The sequence below is a fragment of the Pagrus major genome, chromosome 7, assembly GCF_040436345.1.
Source record: "Pagrus major chromosome 7, Pma_NU_1.0".
Lineage (NCBI taxonomy): Eukaryota > Metazoa > Chordata > Actinopteri > Spariformes > Sparidae > Pagrus > Pagrus major.
This window is the reverse complement of record NC_133221.1, coordinates 16,104,606-16,119,311: the sequence shown is the minus strand read 5'-3', so window position 1 is coordinate 16,119,311 and position 14,706 is coordinate 16,104,606.

The following is a 14,706-nucleotide window of genomic DNA, read 5'->3' as shown; positions in this document are numbered from 1 at the left end:
ATTTGAACGACACGCAAGTATGTATGTAAGCATACATGCACACATCTCATTAAAGAGAGTGAAAAAGAGAAATAAATGGCTGTTTCGATGGTAAGCTCCCTGGAGGCAGCTACATCTGGCTCCTGTTAGCCACAAGCGTATAAAAATCAAATGCGGTTTAGTCCCAGGCATTCTGTACTACAGACACTCACACACACACACACGCGTGCACACAAACACACACACACACACTGGGAGGTAGGACTCCAGCATGGTGGTCACCCCCACCGGTCCCAGTCTCTCCAGTACCAAACCGAGTGAACTCAGCAGACATCAAGGGGCTCAGACAGGGACTAGTCCTCCTGGAACAAACAGTAACAACAACCCGCATACTACCTCCATACAAAATATTAAAGCCTTAAAACTCTGTGGATACCTGTCTGTCGGGCCTCTGCTAATATGTCTGAGTGAAAGTGGGGGGTGTCAATAATAGAAAGAGTTAGTAAAGAATTCTGAGTCATAGTTCTGTCTGTCTGTGGTCTGTGGTTCTGTCTTTGGATTATTTATTGTAACATATTTGATTTTATTTGATTTTATTTGATTTTGGGTACCTTCTTGTGACCCTAGTAGAACCTGGAATGTTTTAATGAAATAATAAATGTACTTTGTTGCAAACTTAAAGATAAAATTATTAATAACAACATATATTATAATATAGTAATATCAGAAACCGATAGCTGTGGTGTGGAGGTCATGTTTTCACTCATGTCCATTTGTTGGTTGGTTTGTCAGACCCCATTAACTTTTAGTGTGGATCCAGATAAAGGGACAGATCCAGGAATTTTTTCCTCACTTTCTTTAGCATTGCGAGACAGGACTTTTTTTCAACAGGGAATATTGCATATTGCAAAAAAGAAGAGGCTTATTTAGTTGGCTGGTATCTATGAGTGAGTATGCAGATTCTAGCTCATGATGGTTAAGCATTTATGGGTAGTTTAAGTTTCAAAATGATACAGGGCTATCGAGCTCCTACTGAACTACCATTCTAGCTGTAGTAGAAATAATACATTATTCTAATATTATTCTAGTAGAAATTATTTTCTAATTCTAGTTTACAATCTAAACTAATGAGTATGTTTGGGTTTCGATCAACTAAAACAAGCAACTTGGATTTGTTTCCTTGCCTTCTGGGAAAATGATCAATATTTAATTCAATTTATTATTGAGAAAATTAGTATAAGTTGCAGCCCTAAATGACGCACATCTCTCTGAAAATGGAAAGTTAACCTCTCACGGACTGTAAATCTGCCCTCGTTATAAATGAAACTAAGTATTTGCCATAGTGACTTAGACACTCCGTATTGTATGTTGAGCCCATGACACACGTTGAAATGATGCTACTGTACAAAAACGAGGATGCTACGATGAGTTTACCAACAGGATGTCAGACATAAACAGACACTCACAGACATGCAAGTGACGTCCAAACAAATCAGCGGACATTCAGTGACACATGGCCGTGCAATGCTTCACTGGAATCGTGACTCATTTATCGAACAGTCATCATCATCGTCAGTGAGATCGCTGACACACGCTTGAAGCTTGTGTTCTGTGTGAGTAATAGGCATAGGGAAGTAATTAATGCAAGTCCATTGCATCTTTTCTCCCAGTAAAAGACAAAATTGACTGTCTCTGACAGTGTTCTTGTCTCTTAATGTCAATGAGGTCAAAGCCAGCTCATCCTCTGTTCCTCCAAGCCCTGCAGGCATGTCTGAAAGACTCTGCAGCCCTGTGAGTCTGTCTCTGGCTTTCAATTTCCTGCCATGGAAAATCCCGGACAAAACAGCTACCTCGATTTCAGCTTGGGTGGGATGGACAGCACTTCAATAACTTTTGTATTATCGATATTAGCATGTAGCGTCAGAGTTGCGTCAGAGTAGCGTCAGAGTAGCATTTGAGTAAATCACCAGTATGCGCACTGTCATGGATGTTTGAGCTCTGGCATTTAAAGTCTTTGTTGCACCCACTGCCCGGCATGAAATAGTGTCACTAGCTTACCAGCTAGCCCTCCCTACAAGCCTTTGTTATATCCAAGCTGATGTTAAAAAGCTGCAAGAGAATGAAAACATTTTTCTTGGTGAAGAACACCAGATTTCACGCCATATTTGAACAATAGTTGTGTTGTCCAGTAAAAGCTGGCACACCTTTGGCAGCAGGCTGGCACTTGTCCTGGACTGTCAGAGTGAAATGTTGCCCTTATGTCAGCTCTCAGTAAACTCCAATATCTCTGACTGTGATGGACGGGCTGGAGATCTGACTCACATCGAGATACACCGAGGTTGAGATCAGCCTCTGGACTGCTTTAAGGGCCTGGAAGCAGCTGGTTTGTTGCTGCCAGGTTTCAGAGTGTGAGGATCAGAGAGCTTTAGGGCTGGTTCGTTCAGCTTGTTGCAATGTGGTTTAGGCAATGGTAAAAAAGACAAAGTAGCCTACATGCAATGGTACATGCCTCGAGGTGGTTAAATCCAGTGGTTCACAATTAAAGATCACTCTCTTACTATTTTACATTTGGGATTAGGTGGATTTATCTTCTCTCCCGTTTATCAACCTGACTGCTGTATTTGACGACCTGAGAATGAGACTCGAAAATGTACTTATTTCAGAATAGCTTCAAGAGTTTGCCTACATTATTCCCACATACTGTAGCGTTGTTTTAATTTCCCACCTTAATGCATCACACTGGCTTGCCTTGCCTTTCTGTTACTGTCTCCTTTCTGTTTTCTCTCTAACAGCAACGTTATCTGCTTTATTTATCAGCAGTAAAAACACAAAAACCAAAAGCAAACCTCCCTTTTAGGATTTTTTCACCCGCGATGCCGTTGTTATAACAGGAGGTGAGCCGCGTTTGGAGGAAGCCTTTTACGTTGCCGATCTTAATCAACGTGCATCGAACAACAACTCTGTACAAAACAACTGCATAAGTTGTTGGATATAATACCAGAGAGCTTCTCTCTCTTTGCAAAGCATGTGTGATTGACAGTAGATGGGAGGGTAGATTTCACGTAGATAAACGATCATGGATGGCGTCGGTTTCGCAGAAGGTTTACCAAATATACTTGGGTGACCCACCCAAGTAGACTGTATGTGTGGGAAACACTGTAAATTATCCTGTAAATTAGTTTTACTGGTGGTGAACCGTCAAAGAATGTCCATTCTGATGAAAATCTGTCTGATGTTACTCAGGCACAAATGTTAAAGGATGAGTTTATGGTTTAGTTTTATATACTTTAGCTTTAGTCTGTTTTAGATCATTTTAAGACAATTTTAATGTAGAATTCCTACATATTACATCTTTAAGTACTTGAGTAAATGAGTTACGTTCCACTTCCAGCTTTACTTTTTAGGACTGTTGGGTTCTTTTGTCTGGATTGCTCACATTTACACAAAATTAGCCCTTTGTACAGCCACCACTATCATTTATGCTGCAGATATCTAAGCCCACCCTGACCTGCCCTCGTAGTCTCCTGATGCACATCTGACCTGTTCAACCAAACCCACACACACAGAGACTGATCCTCACACACAAATGTTTCAATGCCTGGACGTCTCACCATGTGCTTCTAATACAGCTCCAAGGTCCTCTTTGGTGGTCTTCTGTCTCTCCATTCTCCTACAACTTAGCATCCTGCCCTCTTCACTTAACCCCCACCATCGTCCCGAGCCTCAGCTCGTTCATCCACCTCAACCTCAACACCCTCATGTTGCACCTGACAATAATTCATCTTTTTCTTCAGCACACTTGACCCAGACATAACATTACTAATGGATGAAACATTAACAAGTACTAATAAAGGAAACCTGTAATGGTGGAGCTTATCAATACGAGAGTCTTTTATAATTTAGACCTGGGGCCCATTTTAATACTGGGTTTCAGTACCCATCTCTAGATTTAACGTGTCTTCTAACATTGTCAGGTTAAGGGTTTTCCTCTGTTTTAAGTCTTTATGCTAACTGTGTCCTGACTCCAGCTTGATATGTTATATCAAGATATGATATGTTCACATATGAGAGTGGTATTGATATACTCATCTAACTCTCAGAATGAAAGGCTGTCAAAGTATTTAATTGATTCTTGCTCATCATATATCCAAAAGTGTACAGGTGAGATGTTAAAAGTTGAATACTTGGTTTCAATTTCTGGCATATAAAAAGTTTTGCTTCTCATATTTAGATTTTCTGGTCAGCTTGAGCATCAAGAGTAGATAGACTGCGACATGGTGTTGCATGAGCGACAAGTTAAAGGTCTTGTAAATCCCGCAGACTGCCTTATCGGCCCGCTCTCTGTGGGATTTGAAACAGACGCTGTCTTGCTCGTTCAGTATGCGTTTGTGCCCTGTAGCAGACTGTTAGCAGGGGAAACACATGTCCACATTAAACGGTTTCACTGATCAAGCTGATATGATTGGAGATGAAAGAACAGAGCAGGAACTCGTCTACCTCCCCCAGTGCTGCTGCTGCAAGCTGTCAGCTACAATACTCACTGAGTCTGCTCATGTAATCATTAAAACTGTATGTCAATTTAACACTGCCTCTTACAAGGCAGAGTAAATACAAGAGGGAGATATTCAGAGTAGATCTCATTGATTTGGACATGGGTGTTTGTGAAGTGCATGATATTAATTTGGTTTTTGACCAGGGAACTTTATAACACAAGCTTCTCCAGAATGAGAACAATGAAAACTGTAGAAAGGGAAGGAGGAGAGTCAGGGAGTGACTGATTGCATGGCATCACACCAAATGGGAACCAGAGACTGTGAGATGTCAGAACTACTATAGATTTATACTTTACCTGCTCCCCTGAGATCTGCCACACATACACCCGCTCCGAGCAGAACAAAAGAGGGGGGAGGGATGTGAAAAAGTATGGGCACCGAGTCATAGGTCAAACGGTGCGAGAGGATTAGTAAAAGAGGCCTACAAAGATGAGTGAGAGATGGAGGATCGGAGAGCGAGAGGGCTGGGTCTGAGCAGAAATCAGCTGGGTCTTATTTAGATCAACCTTTTGTACTCTGAAAGCAGTTCTCTGAGCACGCCTGTACATCTGCCCTCCGCATGTTGGACTGCAATGGGTGGGCTGCCCTTTTCTGCCTTGCCCTCTCCTCACACTGCCCTATGTCTTTCTCCAGGGTACAGAAAGTGGCGGACAACTCTGTATATACTGACTGAAATGGTACTCTCAGGGAATATATTGATACTTCTGATTCAGTATTTACGGAGGATTTCCTTCGTAAAACAAAAAATCCCCAGTGAATGTCCTGCTAAAGAAATTGTTTAAGTTGCTTTAGGATTGGGTAATTTATTTTGCTCATTCAGAGAAGGGTCTGCAGCGTCCTTTTATGCATTTGCTCAAGCATACAGGTGCGAGTTTGGGTGGCACCATTTCTGAGCCGGCCAAGTCCCACAGTTAATGTTTCTGCAAACCACTGATCAGCTTGAAGGACAAATGCACAATCCCGGTGAAGGGGATTGTGGCAGAGTTTGGAGACCAGCCAGTGACCTCACTTCAAGAAGGCGTTTCAGCATTTGTAGGTGTGAAACCCCTGGATCGTTTTAAGGAGACCACTGGACAATTTTCAGCTGTCGGGATGTCTCCACCGGTGTTTGTGGCAACCAAAACAACCAAAACATGATCTCTTCCTAACCCTAACCAAGTAGTTTTGGTGGCTAAACCTAACCAGACCATAAGCACTGCATTGTTACAACATAAAATAGAAAATTTAACCTAAAGAAAGTTGCATCATAAAGAAATGTAAAGTTTCAACATAAATGTAATTTGCAGAAACAGTTACTCTTGTGATTAAGTTGCATTGAGTTAACCACCAAATCTAAATGTTTTTTCCAACCTGCTGTATGTGAGGTCATTTTGCGGGTACATATTTTTATTCGGAACTTGTCCGAACTGAAAACACAAAGCCAAATGGCAACAAATACTAACGCCTGTAGTCACATCCAGCAATTACTCAGAACAACAAGCAGTCAAGCAAGGACTGTTGATAAAAATCACTGAAAAGAAAATTAGCAAGCATCGACTGTGGAACCAGTTAATGCACCTTTGGCATATAGGCTCCTGGGACTGACGTCGACCATCAGCCGCCACAATAGGGCACTGCATCACCACCAGTAATACACACTGACAACATAAGTCTGAAAAACATGGATCCCTACCCTGGCAGTATTCTTTCCTCCAGAGCTTGACATTGACAAAGAATTACATCATTGTACCAGCTGTGCCAGTGGGGTTTTTGCAAAGCACAAGAGAAGAGTGAGAACCAAACTACTCATTTGCAAGACAGTTGGTTTCCCCGCTCTACTGTATGGAACAGAGACTAAACTACCTATAACTGAAGAACTACCACCAGAGATGTCTCCTGACCATCAGTTGTAAAGACAAAGGAAGCAAACATCTACTGCATTACAACCATCATTAAACACCAACTCAGATGGACTGGGCATGTAGAAAACTGGATTAATTTGTCCTACGTTAACTACAGGCAGACCAGCAGGCGCCTGGAGGTCAGGAGAAGTGGTACAAGGGGGCACATCAAGAGCAATCTCAAAAACTTCAAAACAGAACAACGTGGGTAAACAAAGTCCTGGCAGCATGAACTTTATGAAGAGGATCTCAAACAGGCTGCAAAAGAGGATCAACCTCCTCAGCCTTGTCAAGACACACAAATAGGACACCTCAGGAGGACATCATTCTCAATACTGAGTGATCAAGCTGATAAAAAAAAATGTCATCCACCTGTACCCATACTCCTCTATGTTGTATTCTGTGGTATTCAGCGCACATCAGGCTTCATGAAAAATCTTTAACAGCTGTGTAACTTAATAAAATGTACATTTAAAACTAATTTTCTAGGCTTTTCTCAATGCTCCCTCATCATATCCTGGTGGATAACAGTATCCGAGTTACATAATAATAGCCAGTGTCCTGTCTCATTCCAGTTGTTGGTATTTCCCCGAGCCATTGGCTTGTGAGCAACTGAACCACCACCCAAACACAGCCCTTGACTGATTGACGTGGCTTGTCCCACCACAGACAGCTTGTCAAAAACCCTGCGTGAAACCGCCAAGTGTAACTGACAGACACACATGACAGCTAACGGACTGCAGAGCTGCTAACTGTTACTTTGACTGGAGACTGGTCTGAATTAGAGCCCCTCACCCCCTCCGCGGACCTCAGATCCAAACCTGACTCCTGTGTAAATCACAGCCGACTCCTGACATTTGTTTCACTGGTCAACTAAGCCAGTCTCACCCTCTTGATGACGTCACTCACCTTTTGAAGAAGAGATGCAGGTGGGTGGGTGTGCCTCACCTGTGCAGAGTTAACTCGGAGCAGCTGATACATCGCTAGGTTAAGCCTCCAGGTCTAACAGACAAGGTCTCTCCTAAACACAGCTGTAAAATCTTTATGGATGTGTCAACCAAACTTTAACATCAAACCCAGCCAAAGTCAAGATAGATGCTGCTTCTGCTGTTTATTCGGACAGTAGATCAGCTGTGAAGAGATTACTTGGTTGATATTTCTCGATCATTATCTGACAGGCGTGAGTGCATAAATTCATCATCTACAGGACATTGTGGACGTAATGGCGTGCAAGCAGTGTGACATGACGTGCAGGCGGTGTGTGTGTGTGTGTGTGTGTGTGTGTGAACTCTCTGGTGGTGATAAACGCCAGCTGAGAGGTCTAACTGGCTTTATCTAAAAGTGCTGAGATGGTATTAAAAGGTCACATGGACGGCCAGACTGTATGTAGGTATGACTGTTCGAGGAGAAGCATATCCAGATGTGTGCTAGTATGCATGCGTGCGGAGGCCTAATGGCCCACAGTGACTTTCTCTGATCACACACACACATGAAAGCTCTGTCAACAGAAACTCCTCCGGCCCCCTCACAGGAAGACCCCATTACAGCGCGTGCATCGATAAAAACGGTCCCCCCATCTGCCCTGTGGCTCCTGATAGCCATCTCCTCCCCTCAGTGGGTTCCTACTCAGGCTGCGCAGGTCCGACTGTGTAACTGGCCCCCAGAGAAACAACATAATGGAGTTAACTCTGTTTATGCGCAAGATAAAACAAATTTACCCTTACTTAATGCCAGAGTCCCCTTATTGCTGGTGGGCAAACACATATTAGAATGCTATGTTTTAAATGTGGTCAGTAATGGCAAAATAGTGGCACTCAGCAGATTTAATTGTTTCAAATCACACTACTGAACGACAGGTGAGGGACTGTGTTTTCTTTGTCTCAAACTGCATCATGAGTTAAGCTATTCACTTTTAGTGCAAGGTTTGAGACTCCTTGAATTAACTTTAACACAGATTGTGTTTGGCTTGACAGACGGAGCACACACATGAACACAGACCACAATTTTCTGTGCAAATTCTACTGTTGCTTTCAAGATTTAAAACATATATGATGCTAAATTGTTTTTTTAATCAGTATAGATAACAAGGACTTTTTTCTTACAACCAACTCTTGTGGTTTATCTTGTTTATCTGCATCTGTAACGCTTTCGCTGTGACACAATCTTTCCAAAGACAGACACACAGACAAGGTGAAAACAATGCCAGCTGCAATAAAGTGGATGGGAATGATTGCACCTGTGAAACAGTGACCAGCAACTTAACACAAATACAGGCCAGGGGCATAAAGTGAACTTCCTACCTCCCTAGTCCCGGCCTCCTCACTTGGACGACGTCGATCTTCGACTTGGCCTTCATTTTGATCAAAACTACACACCTAATATGACTGTATCGGTTGGAAACGGTTGTGACACTAGCGTGCTGACAAAAATCTGATAAAAGAGGTTAGATGTATTGTCCATGGTAGCTTGAGCAAGTGTTGAAACATCATTAATGTTCCCTCTCTGTCCTAGAAAAAAGGCATCAATCACATAGCTTCTAATAGCAGGCGAACAGTTTCACAGTTAACGTTGGGCTTAATAGTTTCAAGAGAGCATCACTTTTATGTTCATGCAACGCTGCATCTGACACATAAGGATGCAATACTATGATGTCTTGCTGCCCTGGGAGCTGCCCTGGGAGCCTGTGCTTTCCCTTGCAGTTGAAGTAATCTCATCATGACATTATAATGTAGATGAATAGCCCTGACCTGGCAGACTCTGCTCCATCACTGCTAATGGAAGAGAAAAGTCATACTTCACTGCTTGTGCAACTCTGCTGGCAATCAGTCTGAATTACAAGGCAGTGCACCAAGACAGGCTTTGTCTTTTTTATTGATCGACCGCAATGCAATACTCATTAAACAGTGATAGATACAATATGTCGTATATTTTGCAGAGTGATACTTTTCAGCCTCCTTGACCCTTATCGTTATAGTGGCTCTAATCAGCCTCAGGATCAGTGTTGATCCCCACTTGACCTGGAAAACTCAATGAATGAAACTCCTCTGGACTGGCAACTCATTGGTACAGCACAGCATTCACACAAGACCTCACAAAATAGTAGTAAACAGTGTCAGATGTTTATCCTTACAAAGTTGTAATGCTGCTTTTGATGGTTGGGTGTAATTTTTGAACCCAGTCTGGTGGAAGAGTCTCAATGAGGTATGATGATACTTTTACTTTATCTCGTTTGTCTAATCTACTAACGCTGAGTGTGGGAACCACTTAGAATAATCTTCTGCCCTCACACTGAGTTTATATAGTGAAGTCCGAGCCTGTTGTCAGTGTCTCTCACTCTAAACAACAAACAGCCCAGAGGGAGTAAAACTGGATACTCACACATACATGCTCGGACAACATCATGTGCAGCGGTCCGTCTCGCCGCGAGGGATAAACACCCCGTCGTGTGGCCCGATCTGTTTACGAGTTAGCCTCTGGCCGGCCCGGGTCGTGGAGGTTGTGTGTGTGTGTGTATATATGTACGTGTGTGTGTTACTGTCTGAGAGTGTTAGGGAATGTGTGATGGAGGGATTACAGGCGAGCTGGCCGCCGCTTTCACCAGGAAAAAACAAACACAAACACAGGCAGAATGTTAGACAAGCTCGATGTTTAGGGAATACGCTTGTCTTCACTGTCTATTCCTATTAAGAAGATGGCTACCATATCATAGATTAAAAGGAAAGTCTATCAGTTTAACACCTTCTCTCTCTCTCTCTCTTTCTCTCTCTCTCCCTCTCTCAGCCAGTAAATTGTGTTGATAGTCTCTATGGTGGGATTGACATTCTCGGTTAGTTCCGCTGTGTGATCCTGCTGGTGGTCGATCCATCTTTATCCTCGTGGGAAAAGTCTCCTCACAAATCCACATCTATCTATCTATCTATCTATCTATCTATCTATCTATCTATCTATCTATCTATCTATCTATCTATCTATCTATCCATCTATCTATCTATCTATCTATCTATCTATCTATCTATCTATCTATCTATCTATCTATCTATCTATCTATCTATCTATCTATCTATCTATCCATCTATCTATCTGATCTTTTCTTCTTCTTCTTCTTCTATCTGGCACGTTTCTTAACTTTTCTCACCTGTCTCACTCCACCTTTTCCCTGAATGACGCATGTCGAACCCCTCAGAGAGGGTAGCAGAGGTCGTACCAACCCTCCGAGCAGTGCAAAGCCCTGGCTACTGAGGTTGCAGATGTTCCCTGGACCCAACTACTGGCAGGTTGCAACGCCCTTCTGGCGAAACATCGAGCGGACCACGAGCCCTGGGATCCATGCTTCTGAACTTACCCACTGGGATGTTTCACAAGAGGCCAGCTGGGAAGTCGGAGGGAGCCAAGAGGAAGGTGAGGGGGTTGAAGGGAGATGGTCGACAGGAGAAGCAGAGGAGACGGAGATGATATTGGTAACACATGGAGAAGGATTAAAGAAGTCAAGGTTCTGGGAAAAAGAGTTACAGGGAGAAATGGTAGGACAGAGTGGGTCAATGATTGTGAAACGCACATTAGAGCTGCAATGAGTGATTAGTTGTCAACTATTAAATTAATCGCCAACTATTTTGATAATTGAGTAATGTCTTGGAAAAAAACAAAAAACATATCAAATTCCAGCTTCTTAAATGTAAATATGTTCTGTTTTTTTTATTCCTCTATGACATTAAACTGAACATGTGGGGATTGTGGAGAAAACATTTGATATTTGAGGACGACATCTTGGACTATGGGAAACAACCATCAACATTTTTTGCAATTTTTGACTTAATATTGACCATACAAGTAATTGATTAATCAAGAAATTAATCAACAGATTAATAAACAATGAACATACTCATTAGTTGCAGCCCTGGTTGTATAGAAACTATTTGCTTCCTTTTATTCTCATTAATATGCAATAGAAGTTATTTGAAAGCTCTACATTTTTGTTATATTCTTAAGAAACTTGCTTGAAAATTCATTTGAAATGTGCTACATTTAAAAAACAAGCATCGAGAAAGAGTGAATTCTACGATTCAGAGGGAAAAACTTATTACTCATATTCTTGAGAAATGTGGGAAATGTTACCAACAGATGACTACAAAACAACAAATGATAACCCAATCTTTTGCACGTTGACAACATAGTCAGTTGTAATAAAAAAAAATACTCATTCACCCACCAAAAATATTATTTCTGTAATGCAAACCAGAACAAAAGATCTGGATAAAGAGAGAGAGGGTGAGAGAAAAGCGTTGACTGCTAATAATGATTTTACTGGCAAGACTTTGCTGTGTTGTTGCAGTCACTTGCATTGCATTGTGTGTGTTACAAATGTTTATTCTTGGCTTATTTTAAAAAAGAAAAAAAAAAAAAAATTTTTTAAAAATCACACATAATTTTAATTACAACTCATTTTGAATTGGTATGAATTACGTTGACTTGGTCCATTTCAATCAGCAAACTGAAGTCACATTTTTCTTTTTCTTTTCTTTTTTTTTGTCAAATTTTAAAATGTCAGGTGTTTTGAAATTGAGTTTGATCACCGAGCCAGTGATACCGACTACACTGCACACACTATGTACTGTACCTGTCCACTTTACATTATGTGTGTTAACTGCTCTGAAGATAAGGCAAGCACACAATAGCTGGTTCTGACTCTCTGCCCATTGAGGTTTAGTTTGTGGCTCCTGTTTTCACCATCATGGTGCACCTGTTTGTTCATGTGAGTGTCAGCAGCTCATGTGCTCTGCATGCAGAACTGTGTTTCATATCTCTTCACATTTCACACTGTTTGTAGCTGAAGTTTTTTTTCTACAAAGAGCTGGTCTTTCTTCTGAATCATAATAACAAATACATAACATCTTGATATGGATCCCCTCTTTAATATTTTTTTATTGTGACCAAGATATCTACTAAGTGAGAGTGTGTTTACTCCCCTTTTCTTTTCTTTTCTTTTCTTTTCTTTTCTTTTCTTTTCTTTTCTTTTCATTTCTTTTCTATCCAATATCATTTAGCAAGCTGTGGCCATCAAACACAATTCTACTCTGTAGGAACATTACTCACTTTTTTGTTGTAGTTTTTGAGAGGCTATATGCTGCCATCTACTGACATACAACAACATAACAAGACAGAAAATGGACAATATTATTGTGTTGTCACAAATGTGTGTTTTTTGTGTTTTTGTTCAGACAAACAGAAAGAATTACAATGTATATATTTATTTTTATAAATTGTGGTAACATTTTACAAGAGCACGATGATGGACAAGCTGTCATCGCTGCTGGTGAAGGAGTCCCACCCCTGCAGGTCACTATCACAGCACTGGGCAGCTCCTTCAGCGACAGGCTGATACACCCCAAGTGTGTGAAGGAGAGGTATCGCAGGTCCTTCCTTCCTGCTGCTGTTAGACTGTACAACCAGCACTGCTCCCAGTGGACCTCACATGTGCACTGTGCAATACAAAACTCTACACATATCCACACACTTTCTGGTTTGCACTAATTGGACAATTTTTAATACCCATATTTATTATTTATTGTTTGTAAATAAAAATACCAAACTGTTTATACTTACACTGTTCATATTATAAATACTATGTCATATTGTAAATACCAAGTTCATATTGTAAATACTATGTATATACGAGTTTAATTCTATTTCTTATCTCTTATCTATTATTATATTGTTTATTTTTTACTTTTTATTATTGTTTAAGTGTGATACTGTCCTTTGGCTGCTGTGACTAAGAAATTTCCCCATTTGCGGGACAAATAAAGGATTTCTGATTCTGATTCTGATTCTGATACAAGCATTTAAATAATTTTTCCCTGACAGGGTTTCATCACGGTAGTTTTCATTGTCTTCACGTCATAGTTTCACGACGTTCGAGATTGTAAACTTTGACACAACTTGAAATTGGCAATATTGTTGTTATTCTAATTTGAACTTTTGATTTGAACCTTTTCATGAACTCTTGCACACATCTGAAGCCTTCCTTGAGTTGTGTACCCTAATACTAAAACATGCATGGCTCTCCTTATCCAGTGATGCAATCTCTTTAGTGCAGCAATTTTTATTACCTCGTCTCATACTCATCAAGGCTCGAACAGGCCCCATATAAAAGGACAGATTGCATCTCAGATTACCTTCCTTTCTGTCTCTGTTTCTCTCTCTGTCTCGCACACACACATACATACACACACACAAACACACACGTTGGTGCCCACCGTGGTATTCCTCTGATAGACCTAATGGTTTCTAGTGCTCAAAAGATAGAGCCCTAAGTCATACTGACAGGACAGATTAACACACAGGCCTTAAACATGAGTGGTACAAGTCAAGGGTCAATACACAGACTGAGATGTAAACTGTGTGTGTGATTGTGTATGTGTGTCTGTAAGTGTTCTCTGTTAAGGATGTTGCAAGGTACAAAACCATTTCTTCTTCTGTGATGTAATTTGACATATAAAATACTGTATATTTTGTGGGGAAGTTCATTTGACCAGCCTTAACATCCAGCCCTAACATCCATTAAGTTTAAGTATTGAGAATATAGGATATATAGATATAGATTCAAGATAAGCCTTTATTGATCCCTTACAGGCAAATTTCAAGTGTTACAGCAACACAGGCACAGAAATAAGTACACTACTCAAAATCAGTTAGGGATATTGGGATATTTTAGTGTTTCACTTGATTGTTTATTCTGTGACATATCTGAATTTTTTTTGTGTTTAGTGAATATTTTTGGCCCCCAAAAATAATGTGACAAATTTCATTTGACTTTTATTGCATATCCATGCACATGCATATATGCACCCATATCCCAATATCCCTAACTAATTTGAGGACTGCATATATAAATACAGAAAAAAAATAACAATTGAAAGAATATGAAATAAGAATATGCAAAGAAATAAAAATATAAACTATATAGGAGCAGTTAAACTCAAAATTACAGGGCAACTAATAGTGCAGTACAGTCTGGAGAAAAGTCACATTATGGTCCGGTTAGTGGCAGTAAAGTATAGTATAAAAGTAATATGATGCCATCTATTAACAGCGTACAGCAAAGCGGCATATAGTATAATTAAAGAATTGTAGTCAGTGTCCGTATTAATATAGAAATATTATGTAGTACATTATTTTACAAAATAATCTAATCATATAAACAGTATATGAATAATGATAATAATAATATAATAATAATGATAATATAGCATATGTGCACCCAAAAAGCAGTTTCTGAAGCGGAAATCATTTTCACA